Consider the following 7212-nt stretch of genomic DNA (forward strand, 5'->3'; position numbering starts at 1 on the left):
TACATGGTGGTTTAAATCCTTCCTGAGCGGAACTGATCTGTTTGGCGCGAAGTTACTCATTTTCCTTTTGAAGATCTTCATGAGCCGCTCTCAATTTCTCAAGATCTTGCTTCCTTTGAAGATAATCATAGGAAAGCTTTTCATGAGTTCTTGAGAGCGTTTCATGACGACTTTCAAGTTCCTCATACTTAACATAAAGATTTTTTATGTCTTCAATTAAGGACTGAGATCGAGTCATTTCAGCGTCTAACAGGTCATCACTTTTGTCTAATAGTTTTTGAATATGTTCCATAGCTTTCTGTTGTTCAGTTGCAATTTTAGCAAGTGTTTTGTAGCTGGGTTTGGAACCACAATCGGAGTCATCTTCACTTGATGTTTGATAGTGAGTGGCGCGTGAGTTTACCTTGGCACCGCGTGCCATGAAGCAGTAGGTGGGAGTGGAGTTGTCCTTGTCATTAGCAACGACGTTGGTGACGAAGTCATTGTCTTAAGTGTTGAAGATGGACTTGGCAACGTAGGCTGTAGCAAGACTTGCAACGCCAGAATTGGACTCCTCCTCAGACTCCACCTCTGCCTCCTCAGAAGCAGACACCTCCTCTGAATCAATTTCCTTTCTGACAAACCCGCGAGCTTTGCCAGATGAGCTCTTCATGTGTGATGAAGACTTTGAGGAAGACTTGGAAGAAGACTTTGAGTATTTCTTCTTCATGTTGTTGTCAGAATCACACTCCTTGCTCTTCTTCTTCTTCTTTTTCTCATTGTCCCACTGTGGACACTCAGAGATGTAGTGACCAGGTTTCTTGCACTTGTGGCATGTTCTCTTCTTGTAGTCATGAGCAGAAGCTTCATCATTTCTTGAGCTGGATCGTGAAGACTTTCTGAAGTCTTTCTTCTCGGTGAATCTCTAGAACTTCTTCACAAGCATAGCAAGCTCCCTTTCAATGTCTTCAGGATCATCAGAACTACAGTCAGATTCTTCATCAGATGAGGAAACAGCTTTTGCCTTCAAGGCGCGAGTTCGCCCATAGTTGGGACCGTAGATGTCTCTTTTCTCATAAAGCTGAAACTCATGTGTGTTGAGCCTTTCAAGTATGTCAGACGGATCGAGTGTCTTGAAGTCAGGACGTTCTTGAATCATCAGGGCTAGGGTGTGAAACAAGGTGTCAAGTGATCTCAGGAGTGTCTTGACGATTTCATGCTTGGTGATCTCAGTAGCGCCGAGAGCTCGAAGCTCATTTGTGAAGTCAGTGAGGCGGTCAAACGTGAGCTGGACATTCTCATTGTCGTTTCTCTTGAAGCGGTTGAAGAGGTTGCAAAGGACACTGATTCTTTGATCTCTCTAGGTTGAGACGCCTTCGTTGACCTTGGAGAGCCAGTCCCAGACTTGCTTGGATGTTTTTAGAGCACTCACACAGCCATACTGTCCTTTGGTGAAATGACCACAGATGATATTCTTGGCAGTGGAATCCAGTTGAACGAACTTTTTGACATTAGCAGCGGTGACACCTTCACCAGCCTTGGGAACGCCATTCTTGACGACATACCAGAGGTCGACATCAATGGCTTGAAGATGCATGCGCATCTTATTCTTCCAGTAGGGATATTCAGTTCCATCAAAGACGGGGCACGCAGCGGAGACTTTAATTATCCCTGCAGTCGACATAGCAAAAACTCCAGGTGGTTAAACCGAATCACACAGAACAAGGGAGTACCTTGCTCTGATACCAATTGAAAGTGCTAATGATCGACTAGAGGGGGGTGAATAGGCGATTTTTATAAAAGTCTTCAAAACATGGAAGTTTCGAAGACAAACGATAGAAATAAACCTATTACCATGCAGCGGAAGGTAGACTACACTAAGCAAGCCATAGTCAAGTATTCAATGAAGTGAAAGCAGATTGACTAATAGCAACTAGAAAGTATAGATCAGGTAGGAAGATAGTGTGAAGCCAATCAGAACAATCAGTTACTCAGTGAAGACAAAAGATAATGCAATCATACAATGACTTCACTAGGGCCAACAGTAAGTAAAGGAATGGGAAGGACGAAACCAGTGACTCGTTGAAGACAATGATTTGTTGGACCAGTTCCAGTTGCTGTGACAACTGTATGTCTGGTTAGGGAGGCTGCGATTCAACTTAGAAGACCGCGTCTTCACCTTATTCCCCTTGAGCTAAGGACACCTAGTCCTCGCCCAATCACTCTGGTAAGTCTTCAAGGTAGACTCCCAAACCTTCACAGACTTTGTTCACCGGCGATCCACAATGACTCTTGGATGCTCAAAACACGACGGCTAACCGGCTGGAGGATTCATAGTCATCAAGTGTAATAAGTCTTCAGATCACACAGACAGGAAGACTTCAGTGATGCCTAACACTCTTTGGCTCTGGGTGGTTAGGGCTTTATCCTCGCAAGGAATTCTCTCTCACAGGCTTCGAGGTGGGTTGCTCTCAAACGACAAAAGCCGTACACTGACTCTGAGCAGCCAACCGTTTATGGTTGTAGGGGGTGGGCTATTTATAGCAACTAGGCAACCCGACCTGATTTGTCCGAAATGACCCTGGGTTACTAAGGAACTGACACGTGTTCCAATGGTCAGATTTCAAACACACGTGGCAACTTTACTTGGGCTACAAGCAAAGCTGACTTATCCAGCTCTGGATAAGATTTGCTCTCATTGTCTTTGCTCAAAGACATAGGATTTTGGTTGAGCATCACTTCAGTCGCTCTGACTTTGTTCACTTGGACCCCACTTAACAGTACGGTGGTTCCTATGACTCAACAAAGAAGAAAAGGAGACAACGAAACAACTAAGTCTTCGCGCCCCATAGTCTTCATGCAATGTCTTCTCTTGTCATAGTCTTCAATGGGAATATCTTCACATACCACCATTGTCTTCAATGTCTTCACACATTTTTAGGGGTCATCTCCGGTAGATAAACCGAATCAATGAGGGACTACTACTTGTGTTATCCTGCAATTCTCACAAACACATTAGTCCCTCAACTAGGTTTGTCGTCAATACTCCAAAACCAACTAGGGGTGGCACTAGATGCACTTACACGTATCGACCTCAGCATCATTGGGTTGGTCGCTGAAGTAGTTGAGGCAGAGGTGGCTGTCGGAGGTGTGGAGGAAGATCTGAGGAATCTGTAGACGGCGTCCAGGGCACTGCTCTGTTGTGACGGATCGTTCTGTCGTTGGAGCAGCTCCGGTGAGCCGTAAGACGTCAAAGCTGAAGCAGCACAAGACAGACATCGTCAATCTCAAGTGGGATTCTAATAGCATCTCCAATAGATGATGTAAAATGGATTGGAAATTAACATCACCAAAAACCACCTGACTAAAACAGATGAGGTAAAAACTGTTGACACTGAACTTAACTATCGAAACTGAAATTTACTATGGAATCTGAATGCTACTGTCGAAACTGAACGCAATGGTAGCAGAGAGGCACTTGACATGTAGTTTAGGGAGGGTGTGGGAGTCCGGGATTAGGGGGTCTCCGGACAGCCGGACTACCTCAATTGGCCGGACTGTTGGATTATGAAGATACAAGATTGAAGACTTCGTCTCATGTCCGGATGGGACTCTACTTCGCGTGGAAGGCAGGCAATACGGATATGGATATCTCCTCCTTTGTAACCGACCTTGTGTAACCCTTACCCTCTCCAGTGTCTATATAAACCAGAGGGTTTTAGTCCATAGGTCACAACAACTAGAACATACAATCATACCATAGTCTAGCTTCTATGGTTTAGCCTCTCCGATCTCGTGTAGATCTACTCTTGTACTACCCATATCATCAATATTAATCAAGAAGGACGTAGGGTTTTACCTCCATCAAGAGGGCCTGGACCTGGGTAAAACATTGTGTTCCCCGCCTCCGGTTACCATCCGCCTTTGGACGCACAGTTCGGGACCCCCTACCCGAGATCCGCCGGTTTTGACACCGACATTGGTGCTTTCATTGAGAGTTCCTCTGTGTCGTTGCCGTTAGGCTCGATGGCTCCTACTATCATCGATAGCGATGCAGTCCAGGGTGAGACTTTTCTCCATGGACAGATCTTCGTGTTCGGGGGCTTTGCACTGCGGGCCAATTCACTTGGCCATCTGGAGCAGATTGAAAGTTACGCCCCTGGCCGCCAAGTCAGGTTTGGAAGCATAAACTACACAGCCGATATCCGTGGATACTTGATCTTCGACGGATTCGAGCCTCTCCCTTGTGCGTCACGCGGTCATGATGAGTACGATTTAGCTCTACCATCGGACAGTGTTCAGGACATCGAACAGGCAGCCGCTCCGACCCTCAATTCGGAGCCAGTTGCGCCGTCCATGGACGGGTGGCTGGACCCCGCCACGGAGGCCTTACCCTCAGCGGCGATTGAGCCAAACATCGACCTTACCTTTCACGAGAGCTGTGTTGTTAAACTGCCAGATCCTTCTCCGGCCACGGACTCCAAACCGCCTACGCCCGTTCCTATCGAATCCGATTGGGCGCCGATCATGGAGTTTACCTCCGTGGATATCTTTCAGCACTCGCCCTTTGGCGACATACTAAACTCATTAAGGTCTCTCTCCTTGTCAGGAGGATCCTGGCCGAACTATGTCCGACAAGACTGGGATGCGGACGACGAAGAAATTCGCGGCCCACCCACCACCCACTTAGTAGCCACTGTCGATGACTTAACCGACATGCTCGACTCCGAAGACATCGACGGTATGGACGACGATGCGGGAGATGAGGAGGAACCACTGCCCACGAGGCACTGGACAGCCACCTCATCATACGATATATACATGGTGGATACACCCAATGAAGGCATTGGCGACGAGATAGCGGAGGATGACCCCTCCAAGAAGCAACCCAAGCGCCGACGTTAGCAGCGCCGCTCTAAGTCCCGCCAAAGCAAAAGTGGTGATACCGGCACAGGAGATAATAATACTCCGGATAGTGCCGAAGACAACAACAATCCCCTCCAGCAAGATTTAGAGCATGAGGATGGAGGAGCCAGCCCTCCTGAGAGAGCGGCAGATGGAGAGGAGGAGGATGATAATTACATGCCCCCCTCCGAAGACGAGGCAAGCCTCGGCGATGACAAGTTCGCCGTGCTAGAGGATCCCGTTGAACAAGAGCACTTCAAACGCCGGCTTATAGCCACAACAAATAGCCTTAAGAAAAAGCAGCAGCAGCTTCAAGCTGATCAAGATCTGCTAGCGGACAGATGGACGGAAGTCCTCGCGGTCGAGGAATATAAACTCGAGTGCCCCTTCAAGAGTTACCCAAAATGCAGGTTGCTACCCCGACTGGAGGAAGAAGCGTATGACGCGGCTGATCGGCCACCTCATGGCCGGGATAGAGAGGCATTCCAGCCAAAAACTCAGCTCGCACCCCAACGCCATTCAAATAAAAAGCCATGGGGAGATACGCCAGACCTGCGAGACATATTGGAGGACAAAGCAAAGCATGCAAGATCAATCTACGGATAACGAGGGCGCGCCACTATGCGAGACGATAAACGTCACGCTGGATATAGTAAAAGTAAATCTGGCCGGGCCGAACACAGCGGGCAAGACCCATTCGAGCTGCATCACGATATAGCCCAATACAGAGGCGCTGCACACCCTTTATGCTTCACAGATGAAGTAATGGATCATCAAATCCCATAAGGTTTCGAACCTGTAAATATTGAATCATACGATGGCACAACAGATCCCGCAGTATGGATCGAGGATTTCCTCCCCCACATCCACATGGCCCGCGGTGATGACTTACACGCCATCAAATACCTGCCACTAAAGCTCAAGGGACCAGCGCGGCATTGGCTTAACAGCTTGCCAGCAGAGTCCATCAGCTATTGGGAAGATCTGGAAGCCGCATTCCTCGACAACTTTCAGGGCACTTATGTGCGGCCACCAGATGTCGATGACTTTAGGCACATAATTCAGTAGCCAGAAGAATCGGCCAGCCAATTCTGGACTCGGTTCCTAACAAAGAAGAATCAAATTGTCGACTGTCTGGATGCAAAGGCCCTAGCGGCTTTTAAACACAACATCCACGATGAATGGCTAGCCCGGCACCTTGGTCAGGAAAAGCCGAAATCAATGGCAGCCCTCACAACACTCATGACCCGCTTTTGTGCGGGAGAAGACAGCTGGCTGGCTCGCAGTAATAACATATCAAAGAACCATGGTACTTCGGATACCAAGGACGGCAATAGCAGGTCACGTCGCAACAAACATAAAGGCCGCATTAACAGTGATAATACCGAGGATACGGCAGTCAATGCCGGATTTAAAGGCTCTAAACCCGGTCAGCGGAAAAAGCCATTCAAACAAAGTACGCCGGGTCTGTCCAGCTTGGACTGTATACTCGATCGCTCGTGTCAAATACACGGCACCCCAGAAAAGCCAGCCAATCACACCAACAGGGATTGGTGGGTGTTCAAGTAGGTCAGGAAGTTAATTGCCGAAAACAAGGACAAGGGGTCACATAGCGATGACGAGGAGGAGCCCCGGCAGCCACACACCGAAGGATAGAAGAGGTTTCCCCCACAAGTGCGGACGGTGAACATGATATACGCAACCCACATCCCCAAGAGGGAATGAAAGCGTGCGCTCAGGGACGTATATGCGTTGGAGCCAGTCGCCCCAAAGTTCAACCCATGGTCCTCCTATCCGATCAATTTCGATCATAGGGACCATCCCACTAGTATCCGTCATGGCGGATTCGCCACACTGGTTCTGGACCCAATCATTGACGGATTTCACCTCACTCGAGTCCTTATGGATGGCGACAGCAGCCTGAACCTGCTTTATCAGGACACAGTGCGCAAAATGGGTATAGACCCCTCAAGGATCAAACCCACAAAAACGACCTTTAAAGGCGTCATTCCAGGCGTAGAGGCCCATTGCACAGGCTCAATTACGCTGGAAGTGGTCTTCAAATCCCCGGATAGCTTCTGAAGCGAAGAGTTAATCTTTGATATAGTCCCGTTCTGCAGTGGTTATCGTGCACTGCTCGGGCGAACCGCATTTGCGAGATTCAATGCGGTACCACATTATGCATACCTCAAGCTCAAGATGCCAGGACCTCGCGGGGTTATTACAGTCAATGGAAACACAGAGCGCTCCCTCCAAACGGAGGAGCACACCGCGGCCCTCGCAGTAGAAGCGCAAAGCAGCCTCTCAAGGCAATCCACCAGTTCAGCG

The sequence above is a fragment of the Triticum dicoccoides genome, chromosome 2A, assembly GCF_002162155.2.
Source record: "Triticum dicoccoides isolate Atlit2015 ecotype Zavitan chromosome 2A, WEW_v2.0, whole genome shotgun sequence".
Classification (NCBI taxonomy): domain Eukaryota; kingdom Viridiplantae; phylum Streptophyta; class Magnoliopsida; order Poales; family Poaceae; genus Triticum; species Triticum dicoccoides.